General features: G+C 41.8%; 1 protein-coding gene across 1 annotated transcript in view; it reads right to left on the bottom strand.

The window, feature by feature from the left end:
* The window catches only part of LOC124709019 (juvenile hormone esterase-like), a 160,863-nt gene that overhangs the window by 128,289 nt on the left and 14,189 nt on the right, over positions 1–18,385 (bottom strand). The gene's annotated exons all lie outside the window — the stretch shown is intronic.

Genomic DNA, 18,385 nt, shown 5'->3' with positions numbered 1-18,385 from the left:
GATTTGACCAGCAACGCTAGATGTGAGCCACATGAGGTCTGAGTCCCAATGTGCAAGTAGCTGATGGTCAAAGTGCCTTGTCGTCACTCGCTGAATCAATTTGGCTGTGTCTTCTGGTCAGTATTTCTTTATGTCCGTATCGTCATAGGTCGTAGCGGCTTTTCTGTGACAGCTTCTTTTGTCGTGATGACTACAACTCTTGTGCATATTATCTGTAGTTTTTATGAGATCTACTGTAGTACTAGCTAACAAAAACTGTATCATGTAGCTTTAAAAACAAGTCATTCAAGTTATTTTAAGGTAATTTGTTTTATAGATTTGTAGCAAAATTTTATCTTTCACATAGCATGTATTACAGATGTAAGAGAGAGTAACTAATCCAATCAACAATCATTCAGCTCTTTGGCACGAGAATAAAACTTATATATATATATATTGTTGTGGTCTTCAGTCCTGAGACTGGTTTGATGCAGCTCTCCATGTTACTCTATCCTGTGCAAACTTCTTCATCTCCCAGTACTTACTGCAACCTACACCTTCTGAATCTGCTTAGTGTATTCATCTCTTGGTCTCCCTCTCCCTCTACGATTTTTTACCCTCTACGCTGCCCTCCAATGCTAAATTTGTGATCCCTTGATGCCTCAGAACATGCCCTACCAACCGGTCCCTCCTTCTAGTCAAGTTATGCCACAAACTCCTCTTCTCCCCTATTCTATTCAATATCTCCTCATTAGTTACGTATCTACCCATCTAATCTTCAGCATTCTTCTGTAGCACCGCATTTTGAAATCTTCTATTCTCTTCTTGTCCAAACTATCTATCGTCCAAGTTTCACTTCCATACATGGCTACACTCCATACAAATACTTTCAGAAACGACTTCCTGACACTTAAATCTATACTCGGTGTTAACAAATTTCTCTTCTTCAGAAACGCTTTCCTTGCCATTGCCAGTCTACATTTTATATCCTCTCTACTTCGATCATCGTCAGTTATTATGCTCCCCAAATAGCAAAACTCCTTTACTACTTTAAGTGTCTCATTTCCTAATTACCCGACTTATTTCGACTACATTCCATTATTCTCATTTTGCTTTTGTTGATGTTCGTCTTATATCTTCCTTTCAAGACACTGTCCATTCCGTTCAGCTGCTCTTCCAGGTCCTTTGCTGTCTCTGACAGAATTACAACGTCATAGCCCCATACAGATTCCTAACCCCTTCAGATAGTCCTGAAAACCTGTATAATTTAAAACGTAAACGTGGGGTGCATGCAGTACCCATTTGATGCTTGAGTAGTTTAACTCCTTCCTTTTACCTGCTGCATGGTTTGGTTCCTCCTCGGCAAAGTATCTTGCCTGTTCGGTCACTGACGCCTTTGACTAAAGGTAAGCGCACCACTGGGAGCCGTTCTTTTAATTTCATTTTTCTGCATCTGGAACCTCCTGAACTTAGCAGTTATTATTGTTTTATTGTCGTATCCATTGTATGTTGTTGTTGTTGTTGTTGTTGTTGTTGTGGCCTTCAGTCCTGAGACTGGTTTGATGCAGCTCTCCATGCTACTCTATTCTGTGCAAGCTTCTTCATCTAACTTTCTGAATCTGCTGAGTGTTTTCATCTCTTGGTCTCCCTCTACGATTTTTACCCTCCATGCTGCCCTCCAATACTAAACTGGTGATACCTTGATGCCTCAGAACATGTCCTACCAACCGATCCCTTCTTCTGATCCAGTTGTGCCACAAACTCCTCTTCTCCCCAATTCTATTCAGTACCTGCTCATTAGTTATCTGATCTACCCATCTAATCTTCAGCATTCTTCTGAAGCACCACATTTCGAAAGCTTCTATTCTCTTCTTGTCCAAACTATTTATTGTCCATGTTTCACTTCCATACATGGCTACACTCCATACAAATACTTTCAGAAACGAGTTCCTGACACTTAAATCTATACTCGATGTTAACAAATTCCTCTTGCCTTTTTATTCAGGGAACACAAAAATTCACTATCACTCACATTTTCACAAACAGTCAGATCCAAGTTCAGTTTCTATAGAAAAAGTTTTGTCTGCAAAACTGTTCACAGAATTAGCAGACACAACGGGAAAGAGATGAAACAGAAAAATCATTACGATGGAATTGAGTAAGATGGAATAAATCTTTAACGATGAGCTCATAAATTTTGGTCTCGAAGTAAAATTTGCTGATCTGCTGGAAAAATAAGTTCAACTGCTCAGCGCAATGGGTCTGAATAAGACGTTTAAATTCTGACAGATAATATTCATTAATATGATGTCCAGTGATTCGCAAGAGATAAGCAGCCCTGAAACTGCACGAGCTTCCAATTAGTAGGACAAGCGTAGAATATGGTTTTTCACAGAAAATTATGATTCGTTTGTCCCTAATTTTCGAGGAAAATGGAACTCATTAACTTCGATGGTATGCGGGTACGAAACTGCGGATGCCAGATGACAGAATTCAATAGGCTTCGCCTTACTGCAATTAGAATTTAATTTCAGAAAAGGCCTATTTACTCGCATGTTTTGGTGGCACTGTTTTTAATTTATCAAAATGATACTATAATTACTGGAAGCGATGTTTACTATAGCGGAAAGGTGCCTATTGTGGAAGTGTTCGCTAATGTAGACAACTAGGTTCTGACTAAAGTAAGAACTCAACTCTATTGGGAAGTATCAGAACTTAGTTCTCACAACGCCTGAGGCCTAGTGTAGTGGCAATAAGACCATTATGGAACTGGACATTGTCGACAATCCTTGATTTTAAAAGTGTCGAATGCCACGTTTTTTGAATTTATTTGCTTGTAGGGCTTTAACATCTGAAACTGAGTAGCTATTGGAACCATATTCACGTGGTTATATTCTGCACAATATTTCATACGCTATAATTACCCTCCAAAACGCGCAGCATAACTATGAGGCTAGCTAGGTTCCTAGTACTAGTGGCTTACTCCTAACATGAGATACCACGGGCATCCTAATACGCGACAGTATCGCTTATTTGGACGTCCTGTGCCGAATTTGGATAACTTCAGCTGCCCCAGTAGCCGGATTCAGCTTCTTATTTTTACTAAGTGCTTTGACACTTTTGTGAATGTCGTGAACTCATCTGGTGATGACCATGTAGGGCTAATACTTGACGTACATCATGTCTCATTTGTGTGATAGACAAAGCACGAGGAAACCATGTCCTCATCATCTGTTTGTCACTCCATTCCATGCATAAAATGCAGCCTCTTGTGTGGACTTGATGTAACCGGTTAAAATGTATTATCCCCAAGAAATAGAAACTTGGTTAACAAATTATCCAGATCCAGTAGTAACCTCATTTTGGATTATGAGGTAATTTGGAACTGCCTACTTGTAAGAATGGAAAGCGCTATAAACGGCTTCTGAAAACTGGACTCTTAGAGACAATAACTCTGCAATAGACCAGGAATTTGATGTACAAGACTCATATAGTGGAGTAAATGTGAGACTAGATGGTATCTGGCCAGCTCCACAGATCAGCAAGCCATATCAAGAGCCACTGGCACTAGTAAAATCAGCACCTTCTGAGCTCCACACAGGGAACTTTTGAAACAATTCAAAGCTAAGAAAGCCGCAAAGGAATCAAAGGAGAGAGAACCACAGGAAAAATAATGTTCCTGTCATTCGGGCTTGATACAGATTTAATTGAGGACAATGCTTCGGGTGTGCAGCTTGAAGAAGAAGAAGACGCTGAATGCATGTACTACAGTGTTCGTTACTCTGAATATTCACACATAGAAATAGGCACATTGCATGGAGTGCTATCCCTGGGCTTCCGAAGAATGTTAACTAGAAAAAAAGTTTTTGTATGCCCCGACTGCACTTCTTTCCACAGTTAACGAAGAAAAGGTTGAATGGGCAGAAAGGAAGAGAATATTATTATTTTACGCTTTTACCCGTTTTTATAATCGTCGATATTAAATGTTTTCTCTGTCTGTCTCATATTAGGACACGATTAATATTTCTACTCAATTTTTTTGTGTTTTTTAATTTAAATGTATTCAATATTAATTAGCACGAAATCAATAAATAATATTTAAAGTATAGCGATTTTACTTAGCTTTCGAATCAACAAACATACTGTTGTACCAAATGTTGTAATATAAAATGCATATCGAGAAGAGGGGGGGGGCGGTCTAGTATGAGGTCTAAAAACATACTGTTGTATCAAATATTGTAATATAAAATGCATATCGAGAATGGGGGGGCGGTCTAGTATGAGGTCTAACGACCAGTGGAATCAATTACTTGCCTCACCCGCCGAGGGATGGAGGCAATAAGTCTCTGAAAATACGTCTCAATGACCGCGAAACTCTCCCATGTATCCAACACTAGGTCCCACAATGTACTTGGGCCCAGTGTCGGTCAGTGTATGTTGATAAGATGCTTCATTTTGGTGTACAAATTTTCAAGAGATTCCGTCTGACGCCCAATCAGGCCAGTCGATCAGTTCGACTTCAGTCTCTTGCCAAAAATATTGCTGACGATTAGATACGTGTGAATTGGTTAGAAGTCCTGTCTAACTGGATCACTCCATTGGGATAGGGCGTCGTCAATTTCGGTGCCGTAGTTTCATGATGTACTCATAGTGATTCGCGGAGGGATAACCATAAATTCGATGATGTATCACTGTCCTGTCCGACGACATCCACCACCAGCACGAGAATGATGCACCACATACAGCGAGTTGTAATCTGCTCGCCATCGCCTGTAGACCATCATCGGATCCTCATTCAGTGAGCTAAATATTGACACATTTGCAAAGATGACGTGGTGCCAGTCACGATCTACATTCAGTTCAGCGGAGGCAAGCCTATAATATTTTGTCACCATCAGAGAGGGCTTTTTTATTAGCAGCCATTTCGGCTATAAGGCCAGCATCCCTTAAGCGGTTGCGAACGATTTGCGAGAGTCCTGGGATACTGGTCTCATTCTTTATTTGGACGGCGTTTAAAAACGACGCTTCCCTACAGATGTCAACTAAAACATTGTCTTTCTGAAGCGTGAACACGTTTACTAAGCCTGTCCCTCGAAGCCAACCAATGACTCGTGCCACAGCTTCATCCACTTCTGAACGCAGTGAGGTTGAACGTCGCACCTGGCTGCCATGCACTGAAACCAACATACTGGACGAGTGCCAGGATGCTATCTGCCATAGCCTGCGTATGCTGAAACATCCTGGCACCAAATGACAGTTTGTCGTACACCAGGGCTTAACAACTGGCCGGTTTTGAGCGCGAGTACTCGCGTGTGCTCAGGCACGTGCTCGCGAGCAGGTGCAAGGTCGCGGAGTAGGGAGGGATGGGAAATGCGCGAGCACGTATGAATGTGATCTCGCGTTCTTAGCAGATTTAACTAGCCATCTGAATGCTTTGAACATATTACTACAAGGTAAAGATCTGCTAATTACTCATTTCATAGATCGAATACGAGCTTTTAAAATGAAATTGACACTTTGGGTGAGTCAGCTGGAAACAGAAAACCTAGCTTATTTTCCTAAATTATCATCCATGCAAGATGTTCACAAAGACTGTGAACGTTATTCACATAGTTTAGTTGATCAGCGCTTTCAAGATCTGACAGCACTAGACAGTGATTTTGATCTGTTCTCTCCATATTCAGCGAATATTTAAGAGATTCGTCCTGAGCTGCAGCAAGAAATTATTGACCCGCAATGTGACAGAGAATACAGAGACAAATTTCAGAACAAGAAAAACATTTTGGAATTCTACAGACACTTCCCTCAGGATAGATTTCCTCGTTTGCACAAACTGGCGGCTACAATAATATCAGTGTTCGGTTTCACGTATGTTTGTGAACAACTGTTCTCTGCAATGAAATGTAACAAGACGCGCCTGAGAAACGCATTGTCTGATCGAAATTTAAACTGCACGCTGCGCCTAAAATGCACAACATAGACGCAATTGTAAAGGGCAAAAAGTACAAGATAACCGAGAATCCCACACTTCAGTGACAACTTTTATTGTGTAACAGTTCACAAATTAATGCGAATGTAGAGGCATACACTAAGCTAATAAAATTATCTGGCACGTATACATTCTCCTTTATTTGTTTCATTTGTCGCAGTATAATTCGTGAGTGATATCCCTGCAGGTGGCCGCAGATTTACATTGACTGGCGGCAGCTGTTGTATGCCCCACGTGACTTTCCCCACTCTCTGGTCTGGTCCGGTAATGGGGGTAGCGTGCTCGCGCTGCTCCGTGCTCGCGCCTTGCTGCTCACAGCTTGCTCCGCGAGCACGTATGTTGTGAAGCCCTGTCGTATACCTTTCTATGGCACACTGTGTTATCGTATTCGGCATACGTTGGCTATATTTGTGTTATGTTTCCCGTACATCAACAATACAATGTAAACATGTACGGTATCGAGGGGATGTGAACCTGATGACAGAAATGGAATTCCAGAGCTTCAAAGGCTGCCATGTGGCTACCACGTAATTATAAAGAATTGATTTTATTTGTTTGTTCAAGGCAGAAGTACCTCGGTGTTTCAAAAAGATAAAAGTAGGTGTTATAACGCACGTACAAAACAACATGTGGTAATTATACAGAATTTAAAAACATCAAAAAAGATCTGTAAGTAAAACTGTTATAATAAGATGGGAACAAACACACTGCTAAAAGTTTGTTACATGTGGTGCTGCTGCAGATGCCTGTGTTTGTTCCTTGAGACTGGTGCGAGTTGTGCACAACTGAAAATACCCGTGCTTATCAAGACATGCAAAATGTTTTGTTTTGTTGACGATACATTGTGCAGATGTGGCGAATGATGAAGGTTATACTTCGCACGAAAAGGGGATTTCACATCACCAGCTTCATTACAGTCACAGTCCACAGTCCACTGCAACAAGAAGCCTGAAGCTCCACAACACATCTTGTGCCAATCACGATTTTATAACAAAAAAATTGAATGAATAATGAGTGTAATGAATGTTTTTATATTGTTTTCAGTCTCTTATTTACTGGTCTAGAACGAAGTTAAATTCCAAAAATATGAGTTATTTTTTATTACGTGTCATGTCATTGTATATTTCTAGTGAACGTACATCCACTTGGAGTTTCTGTGAATAATGTTGAATAATCATTGACTTAATCATGTACCAAGAAAATTATCTCAGTGGTACCTATTAAAGGAATTTTTATTCAGCTGGTTACATGTATTTGGAAAATTTGAAATGTTCTAAGAGTTTGAAGGATATCTTTGGTTTTATAATACTTCGCCGACATGCACTTAAAAACAGTATTTAGGTGCTTCAGACAACAGAATAACTTATTGTAAGGTCGGGTGGTCTGACCTTCATTTCTTACATATTCCGACCTCACCATCGTATTCTGCATATCAAGACATTTCATTCAAGCCTAAACTCGATAGGGTAGAGTCAATTTTACATATTTCCATTTAACTGATAAGCAAATCTAATAAGTAAATCACAAGTGCGCACCGAGATCAAAAAGTCGAAGCTGGCGTACACAAACATTCAAGACATGACAGCCACAGGAGTTTTTGTTCAGCGGAGGCAACCAGCCTGCTGGAAAGCCCATAGGAGGTTGAGTTAGCACACAGCTGCGCCGGCCGGCCAACCGCCCAGGGACCAAAACAGTTTTTGCCAAAGAAAAGGGATAATGACCTGCGTGTTCACCTTAAAGCAAACCCCGCTGTATTGTTTGGAAGAGCCCCAGCATATGCATTTTTGACAGACCTAGTGCACAGTTTCAGATTTCTCACAGGTGGAGAGTAAACACCTAATGCCGATGCTATATATTTCTGGATTGGTCGGCTTAAACGGAGCGCCATTCTCCCGTTTGTAAGAGTAACGCTCAATGGCGGACTATTTATGACGCAATGAGCCGGAGGAGTGAGGGAAAGACAGCCGACGATATACCCTTTCGCTTTTTTTGCTTGGAGAGGGGTCATTCCAATGGCGCTTTTGAAGCGGGAACATGTAGCAGGAGCGAGTGCGCTCGTGCGTGAACGCAGAGAGCGAGGAACAAAGTCTCTACTCAGTACTGCACTGAGAGAGCTCCTCTGTGGCTGGGGAATCAGAGTGATAACTCTATATTGAGTCGCTCGAGATTAGGCATTTGTTCACTATGCTGGCCACGACACTTAATGTGTGGTGTGAACACAGACAGAGAATTAGTTAGTGCCTGCGAGCGAACATTGAGTGGCATCGCGGTGGACTGGTTATCTGACCAGAGCACCATGCCAATAGTTAGACTAGGGGCAGATAGGAGTTCTTGACTTCATCAAGGTGTAGTGAGAGTTCGATTGGCGAAGTTCAATCCAGATAGAAAGAGATAGTTTTGTTATTTTTCAGCGGTGAACGATGCAGGCAGCAGTCATCGCAGCTCATCCTATTGTGCGCTACAGCGTAGGCGAGCCCCATCTTTCCTCCATTAGAAATAACATACTTCATTCACGTCACTCCATTACATTTCTCATGCAACAGCCTCGACCGCACTTAGAAAAATTCAATAGGATAATGATTCAAGCCATTCTGCTAAGTAAACAACATTCTTAAAGAAAAGGGATAAAAAAGATTTCTTGTACTTTGTACATAAATTTCATTAACAGGATTCCTATCCATAAGAGGTAACCTTCAATTCCGAAAAGAACACGGAAATTCGTGTATCAGTTTATAAATAAAAGTTTCACTTGATTTTCTCAGATTTTCAAAAAATAATATTTTCCATTCGTTTAACGTTTTTCTCACACTAACTAGCAATACTTCAGTACCCAAGCATCCCACTAGTTATGTAAGAAAATAGAATATTGTTGTGTCTTTTCCTTACAGCGGACGACTCCAGAAGATATTTGTTGATGAAAGTTTTTCAGGCATTTTTGGTACGTTAGGAGCGTCTGTCTGACTTCGGTTGTAGTGTGGGGTGGAAATTGCTTCTTGCAGGAGCCAAAGGGTACTTAACAGAACAATCCGTTGCGCAACTCGTCAACATAGCACCCACATACTGACAGTTTAAACTGTGATTGTAGAGAAGACTTTTCCTTTCTTACCATAACGTTCTTCCTCAAATGAGCTAGAAGTGCCAACATTCATGTCATTCACAATTTAATGTATTAAATATGAAAAGACAATGTGGTGAATATGGGACAGTACACAGTCGATTCTTAAACTATATTTGTGAAGTTCCTCTTGTTTTGGAGTGTACTTATTTTTTCTAAATTTTACGTTTACTGTAACTTGGCAGGCAGCAGAAGTCAATTCGGTGCCTTAAGCAGTGCTGCAGAGTAATCCGGCAACCTGTAGGAAGCTGATTCTAACGGAGGCAGTGGTGACGACTGCACCGTGTGGCACGGTAGTGAATCAGAAGACTTGGGAGAGGAACACGACCCTTGAGAGAGGACGTTGCTTGGCAGTCAGTACGTAGAAGAACCACCAGTGTTTTGGCGCGAAACGCCGATCTTACTTTATGAAATATTAACGATTTAAGTCTACTTATTCCATAAATGGTACTAGAAGGAGTCTAAGGGTCATGAGAGCTTCACTACAATAATAACGCTGTGCAGTAAACCACTAAATTCAGTAAACGAATGAATATTGTTAACTTACCAAAGATATACGAAAGGCTACACAGTATTACGACGAAAGCAAGAGATTTCGGTTGCAGGCCAACCTCGCCAGTCGGCGATGGAACGTACTCAGAGTTTGTTCTTATATGATGGTCGGCTTTACCACCCTCTCGGAATTTATAAAAGTTTTGAGAAGAATCGTTTATTAACACTAAACTATTTCGGTTTTACGGTGTTTGCAAATAAACGCGTCATAATGGCATCCTGGGAATTATTTCAAATAAACTAGCTACCCGCACTACCAGTTATAAACACAAGTCGCCTGTCTGCATCTTCTGGAGAATGCAGTGCGCTACAAGAGCTGCTTTGGGGGACAACATCTGCGAGAGCTTGAGAACAGGTTGGAGGAAATCCTAAGCGTTGATTCACTAAGGTAATCTGCGGAAGGACCATCTTAACTAGCGCAGTCTCCAGTGGGAAGGCCCGACCAATACAACGTACGTCACCTGCACCACCTTCTACGGAGATTTTGCACGTTCTTCACAACGTTCAAAACGGCTGAAATCACTTATTTCATCACAAGCTTCTGCAGATGTGTACTCACAATCATTCTTAGCGATTATTCATAATCATTGACATCAATTTCAAACATTATCGTCTGAAGGGTAATTTGTGTACCATTGTCACTCCCTCCCCCCCTTTTTTTGTGTATGGTGCGCGGAAGACTCCCTGACTTGACTGTCATGGTCTTTTTCCGAGATATGCCTGAGACAAAGTAATATATCGCCTCTTTTTATTCTTTAGTATTTTTATATTCTTTCTTTTCTTCTCTGGGTAAGTGTCACATGTATTATAGTTGTTATAATACAAAATGAAATGAAATGTGCATAAGGCTTTACTGTCCAGGAGTCCCTATGTGGAATCTTCGACAGCCTGGAGCAAGTCTTTTTATTTGACACCACCTCGGCAGACTGAGTAGTAATGATGAAGAAATGATGATCTAATGATGACGAAGACAACACACATGCCCACTCCCGAGCGGAGAGAAACCCCGGAATCGAACCCGGGTCCCTTGATGGTCAGCAATGCTAAACACAAGGCCATGAGCTGCTGACATTTTGATATACCTACGATGAATGATATGGTATAAACAATTTATAATTTATTTAGGAAGACTCTTTTCCAAACATCATAACGTGCCTGTGTATTTGCAAAAGTAGAAAATATTCCTGATAACAAGACGTAATGCCCTATTAAACATTGTAAGATGATGCAATGCATTTGTTGAAGCAAGTGGGACTCGTATTCTCGTGTGAAGAATAATTACGTTGGATGAATGTCGACTCTGTTGCACCTGCTATCGTCGCTCAACACCGAACTGTACAGGAACCTACTATCCGATCTTGTGCATATGAAGTCACCTCATTGCCCACCGAGGTCAGGGTTGTTGCGAGGCCCTCCCGAACACTTAAGGCGTCTAATGCAGACATTGCCACAGCGTGGTTTCACAAACTTTCAATAGCGTGTTACATGAACCCGCACAGGTCTATCTGAATTGCTCATGACGTAAAATCTAGTAGGATTTTTAAATGGGCTAGGTCCATTATCCGTTTCCGACAGTGCCCCCTCCTTTTCAATGTACGAGGTGTGGCTAGAAAAAAACCGGACTAGTGCTGGTGAAACAATAAAACGAATGCAATAAGGCTGAAAGTCGCGTGGCCTATCACGTGACTCTCGCTCCGCCTACTGCTCGAGTTTCATCTGCCTCCTGCACTCAGTCTGCCCGTGGCGTCTGTTTTAAGTAGTTGACGTTTTGTCTGTGTGTTGGAAAATGTTGAGTGTACAGAAAGAACAGCGTGTTAACATCAAATTTTGTTTCAAACTAGGAAAATCTGCAAGTGAAACGTTTGTAATGTTACAACAAGTGTACGGCGATGATTGTTTATCGCGAACACAAGTGTTTGAGTGGTTTAAACGATTTAAAGATGGCCGCGAAGACACCAGTGATGACACTCGCACTGGCAGACCATTGTCAGCAAAAACTGATGCAAACATTGAAAAAATCGGTAAACTTGTTCGACAAGATCGTCGTTTAACAATCAGAGCAGTGTCTGAGTTAACAGGAGTTGACAAGGAAAGTGTTAGGCAGATTCTTCATGAAAGTTTCAACACGAACAAAGTGTGTTCAAAAATGGTTCCAAAGTGTCTCACAATTGAACAGAAGGAACGCCGAAGAATGATTTGTTCTGACATCCTGGAAAACATTGAAAGTGATCCCACCTTCTTACAAAATGTTATTACTTGGGATGAATCGTGGTTTTTTACTTACGATCCCGAAACTAAACGCCAATCGATGCATTGGAAAACTCCTGGTTCTCCACGACAAAAAAAAGCACAAATGTCAAAATCGAAATTCAAGGCAATGATGATTGTTTTTTTTTGACATCAAAGGGATTGTGCACATTGATTGGGTACCAGAGGGACAAACAGTGAATCAGCATTACTACATTAGCGTCCTGGCTACCCTACGTGAGCGAGTACGGAGAAAACGGAACGATTTGTGGAGAAAAAAGTCATGGATCCTTCACCAAGACAATGCCCCAGCTCACAGTGCGTTGTCAGTGAAGACGTTTTTGGCAAAACACAACATTCCCATCTTAGACCATCCACCCTACTCACCTGATTTGGCCCCCTGTGACTTTTTTCTTTTCCATAAAGTCAAGTCAGCTTTGAAAGGAAATAGATTTGAGACTGTTGAAGCAGTAAAAGAAAAAGCGACGGAAGTAATGTATGGACTTACCGAAAATGATCTGCAGCATTGCTATGAACAGTGGAAAATTCGTATGGAGCGGTGTAGAGACCGAGGAGGAGAGTACATTGAAGGAGATAACATGGCATTGTAAATAATTGTAAATAAATGTTTTTTCCAGCATCAGTCCGGCTTTTTCTAGCCGCACCTCGTATAGTGTGGTTATCACAATTCCATGTAATTAGTGATTTTCTATGGCTGAAGGCGATAGTGTCTTCCGACTTAATACTTTTCTAAGAAGGGAACTTCATATTTTAAGGAGGAAAAAAGGACACCAACATTACATCAGCCGCAGCAGTTGACCCCGCGAGAAAATTTGCGGCAAAATTCTGACAATAGGCAGTCATGATCTTCTGAACGTATAGATATTAAACTTTCGACGACACCATTTATCACTCGCTAGAGAGTGGTAACATGCTTTTCTCTCATTGTGTCAAAGTGTACGCTTGATAGCCTGTAGCTGGAGCCATATACTTCTTTGCTTTGAAAATTTTATCTTACGTTTCACAAACACACTGTGAATGACGAAACGAATGTGTATGCGATTAAAGAAGTAGCAGAGCAATATTTCATCATTAAAATCGCTATTCTGTATTATCTTCTTTGAATTTTAAACTTGGTATTGTTAAAATGAAGTACGTTTGCAGGAGACTGCAGTGTGACTGGCATGATTAAATTGTAAATCGAAAATCATTAACATCATTTCATAAAAATTCTTCACTTGCTTAAGTTTATTCATGTTTATTTTGAGGCATACATAAGCTCCATAATGCCAGTAAGTGAATACTGTTAAAATTATAATGAATATGTATTTGTGTGAGGTTGTCATATTACATACATTACGAACAGTTTTTCGCGCAGAATGTGTTCTTGAACAAGATTTGAAAACACATGTCCACCTTCCCCCACCTCTTCCTAGCTTTCAACACCCCACGAATAGGAAGGTTTCGGTACTACCACAATTCCGCTCCAAATTTTCGCACGGGCTTGATTCTTAGGGCTGAGATCTTGCATGTGTTCCTTTTTCTCCTTAACATATACTGTCAAGTTGATGAGGGTTCCTTGTAAGCACCGAGAGATAAGTACGAGAACTATCTTACAATCAGCTCAACTCCTCAAGGATTCGAGTTGAATGATACACAGAAGCATGGAAAATAAAATTGTGTGTCTGTCAGATGACAATCACTTTGGCTTCAGGAAAGATAAAGGCAGCAGAGGGGCAGTTTTGACGTTGCGCTCGCTAAAGGAAGTCAAACCGAAAAGTATACAAGATTCGTTCACAGGGATTGTTGGCCAAGAAAATGCATTATGACCACCACCTTAATGACTTGTTGCCGGCCCCTGTTTCCGAGCTGTTCTAGGCGCTTCATTCTGGAACCGCGCGACCACAACGGTTGCAGGTTCGAATCCTGCCTCGGGCATGGATGTGTGTGATGTCCTTAGGTTAGTTAAGGTTTAAGTAGTTCTAAATTCTAGGGGACTGATGACCTCAGATGTTAAGTCCCATAGTGCTCAGAGCCATTTGAACCATTTTATGGCTTGTTTGTCCATCTTTGTAAAGAAATAAATCACTGATTCTGAGTATCAGGGATCCGACACTTTGTTGGTAGGTTTGTGGCATTAGATGTCTACCCACAGATCATGGCCGGCCGGGGTGGCCAAACGGTTCTGGGCGCTACAGTCTGGAATCGCGTGACCGCTACGGCGCAGGTTCGAATCCTGCCTCAGGCATGGATGTGTGTGACGTCCTTAGGTTAGTTAGGTTTAAGTAGTTCTAAGTTCTAGGGGACTAATAACCTCAGAAGTTAAGTCCCATAGTGCTCAGAGTCATTTGAACTACAGATAATGTAATTCGCGTAAATAACGGGCCACTTATTTGCGTAAGCGGTGATGGCGCCCGACAGCGACCTACCTGGGTTCCATAGGACTTACATCAGGGTAATTTGGTCGCCAAGACAGTAACGTCAGTTCAGTATAATGTTTCCCAAGCTACTGCAGCACGGTTCTGGCTCCGCGACACAGACAATTACATTGCTGAAAAACGCCATCGCGATCGGGGGAGTGCATCAAGCATCAAGGGATGCAGGTGGTTCGTAGCTGTCAGCGTGTCTTCAATTACTACCACAAGTCCCATGCAAGCGCAGGAGAATGTCTCCCATAACGTAATATTGCTCCTACCAGGCTGCGTCTGTGGCGCGCTGCAAGTTTCGAGCAGCCATTCATCTCCATGACGGTGTTTGTGGAGACGACTATCAACCTACTGTATCAAATATGTGATTCATCCGAAGAGCCGACACGTTTCCATTGATCGACGGTAGAATCTCGATGGTCCCGTGCCCCCTGCAATCCTAACTGACTATGTCAACATGTGAACGCGTAATGATGGTCTGCTGCAGAGCTCAATGTTCAACTATGTGCGATGAGCGGTGTGCTCCGAAGTACTTGTGCGTGCACCAGCATTGTGCTTTTCCAGCAGAGATTCCACAGATCTCTATTTACCCTAGTTTATAGAGCAGAAAAGCTTCCGAACCCCACATTGTATGAAGAGTCGTGGACGTCCAACCATTTAGTGCCTAGCGGTTGTTTCACCGTCCTTCTAGCTCTTTTCGTAGATACTCACGACAGCAGCCCTTAACATTTGCCCAGCTTCGCCGTTTTCGAAAGCTGCAAGTCTTCGAAGGAAGTACTTGAGAATTCACGATAAAAAATTGGTTCAAATGGCTCTGAGCACTATGGGACTTAACATCTATGGTCATCAGTCCCCTAGAACTTAGAACTACTTAAACCTAACTAACCTAAGGACAACACACAACACCCAGCCATCACGAGGCAGAGAAAATCCCTGACCCCGCCGGGAATCGAACCCGGGAACCCGGGCGTGGGAAGCGAGAACGCTACCGCACGACCACGAGATGCGGGCAATTCCCCATATTCAGAAACACATGGCCCTACTATGCCAATATCGATCATTTTTGAGAGGTGTACATAAGGCCTGAAGGAGGCATACTGAATTGCCGAAACTGGTAGCGAAAACAAAATAAAACAACTTCTCAATTTTCACGGCTGTTTGGCGAATTTCTTTGTTAAATGTAACTATCATGTCACCAATACCTTCAGTTTACGAGTAGGTGAATCTGGATGATACTGCTGCTTCTTTATTCAAGCAGCTCCTCATTTGGTCTCATGAGGCTGAGTGGACCTCGCTACATCAGAAAAAATTTATGGAGGTATCTGCAGCCGAAGACATTTCCTTTTGTATAAGGGCAAGGATACTAACCATTCAGCTATGGAGGCAGCCAAAATGGAAAACTGAGAATGAAAGCCGAAGAACGAAGTGTTCGGATTAGAAAGATGTAAGACAGGGATGTTCTTCAACCTACTGCTCAATCCATACATCGAAATCCAAGGCAAGACACGCGCCACGAAGGAATTAACCATATGGGGCGGAAATCAGTAGATGTGGCGTACATGTACAGACGAACAAATGATTAAAATTTCAGAAAAATTAGATGATTCATTCAAGAGACGGAGCTTAACAAATTGAGTACTAAGACGATTGTCCACCTCTGTTACTCAGTTATTCGGTTTGGTATTAATTGATTGATGGAGATGGATGTCCTCCTGTGGGATATCGTGTCAAATTCTGTCCAAATGGCGTGTTAGTTCGTCAAAATCCGTAGCTGGTTGCCCGGCCCTGCCCATAATTGTCCAAATGTGCTGTACTGCGGAGAGATATGGCGACCTTGCTGGCCAAGCACGAGCACGAAGACAAGCAGTAGGGACTCTCGCCATGTGTGGGTGGACATTATCTTGCTGAAATGTAAGCCCATGATAGCTTGCCATGAAGAGTAACAAAAAGAAACATAGAATGTCGTCGACGTATCGCTGTCCCGTAAGGGTGCCGTGGATGACAGCCAAATCGGTCCTGCTATGAAATGAAACGACACCCCAGACCATCACCCTCGGTTGTCAGACTGTATGGCGGGTGGCAGTCAGGTTAGTATCCCACCACTGTCCAGAGCGTCTCCAGCCATGTCTTCGTTCATCAGAAGCAGAATCGTCTTCAGTGATGAGTCCCACTTCGAACTCAGTCCTACTAACGAGCGAAGAAGTGCCAGCGAAGACGTGTTTGGAGACATCCTGGACAGCGATGGAATGCTAAAGTGAGTGTCGCCTGCCAATTGGGCTAAAAACCAGGAGTGATGGTGTGGGGTGCCACTTTACTTCATAGCATTCGGTTGTCATCCATGGAACCCTTACAGTACACACCTCGTTTTGTTGCCCTTCATGGTGACGACCTAACATGCCAATTAGACAAAATTTGGAATGATATCTCTCAGAAGGACATCCAGCTCCATCAATCAATGCCAAGCCGAATAACTGGTTGCGTAAGGGGCAGAGGTGGACAACCGCGTTATTGACTCTTTCTCCTGAATAAACCATCCAACTTTCCTGAAATTTTAATCATTTGTTTGTTTGTACATCTCCCAGTTTCCATCCCATTTGGATTGTTCCTTCGTTTTCTTTCTTACAGTGTATAAATGTAGTTGTGCTGATGACATTTCAATCTTCAGTGAAAGTGTGGACAACTATAGGACTTATTGAATGAAATGAACAGTCTAACGAGCACGTAGTATGCATGGAAGTATTGGGATTAGCGACAAATTTAACATCAAAATTATGCACCATCAAGCAGACGAAGTGAAGGATTTCTACTACCCTGGAATCAAAATCAAACATAACAGGCGGAACAAAGAGGACATAAAGAGCAAAGTAGCACAAGCAAAACGCATCCCTGGTCAAAAGGACTGTACTAGTATCAAACATTGCCTTTGATTTGGAAAAGTAGCTTCTGAAAACGTGCGTTTGGAGCACAACATTGTATGGAAGTGAATTATCGGCTATGGAAAAACCGGAAATCGAAGTGTTTGAAATGTAGTGTTATACAAGACTGTTGAAAATTAGGTGGACGGATAATATGGTATGTAAGTAGGCTGTTTAGGTTTTTTTATTGGTAACGCCACGTAGCGCTCTGTATGAAAATCACTGGCTGTGCTGTGTGCAGTCTGTGGCTGGTTTGCATTGTTGTTTGCTATTGTAGTGTTGGGCAGCTGCTAGTGCCTAGTGTTACGCAGTTTCAGGGTGAGCCGCCAGCAGTGGTGGATGTGGGGAGAGAAATGGCGGAGTTTTGAGAGCGGATGTCTGGACGTGTGTCCATCAGAGACAGTAAATTTGTAAGACTGGATGTCATGAACTGCTATATATATTATGACTTTTGAACACTATTAAGGTAAATACATTGTTTGTTCTCTATCAAAATCTTTCATTTGCTAACTATGCCTATCAGTAGTTAGTGCCTTCAGTAGTTAGAATCTTTTATTTAGCTGGCAGTATTGGCGTTCGCTGTATTGCAATAGTTCGAGGTAAGTGATCTGTGAAAGGTATAGTTAAATGTTAGTCAGGGCCATTCCTTTGTAGGGATTATTGAAAGTCAGATTGCGTTTCGCTAAAAATATTGTGTGTCAGTTTAGTGTTGCTCAGAATAGGTAAAGAGAGTAATGTCTGAGTACGTTCTGTTTTGCTCAGCTGTTTGAAAAGCAAATAATGTCAGAGGTTTATCAGCACAGTAATTCATTAATTTTTCTAAGGGGACGTTTCATATGTCGACCCTTAGCCGAGGATACCTCACTGGAATCTTCTGTTTTGCGCTTGTAGTTTGTGTAATTAGTGTAGCTATTGTTTATTGCTAGTGCGTAATTATAGAGAGAATCTCCTTTGTAGTTGTAGTTTTTCATTGTTGTACAGTAAAACAGTTGTGGCATGCATGTAGATTTGCACCAAGTATTTTGCAGCTGCGCTTGCAATTAACTAGATATTATTTTCAGTGCTATGTTAATGTGTTTTCTTATTTTACTCTTCCAATTGTGCTTTTCTGTGTTATCGTGTGAAACATTGTGACAATTGTGGCGTGTGAAAAACATAATAC

The sequence above is a fragment of the Schistocerca piceifrons genome, chromosome 7 (assembly GCF_021461385.2).
Source record: "Schistocerca piceifrons isolate TAMUIC-IGC-003096 chromosome 7, iqSchPice1.1, whole genome shotgun sequence".
Taxonomy (NCBI): domain Eukaryota; kingdom Metazoa; phylum Arthropoda; class Insecta; order Orthoptera; family Acrididae; genus Schistocerca; species Schistocerca piceifrons.
This window is presented reverse-complemented; position numbering and strand designations above follow the sequence as displayed.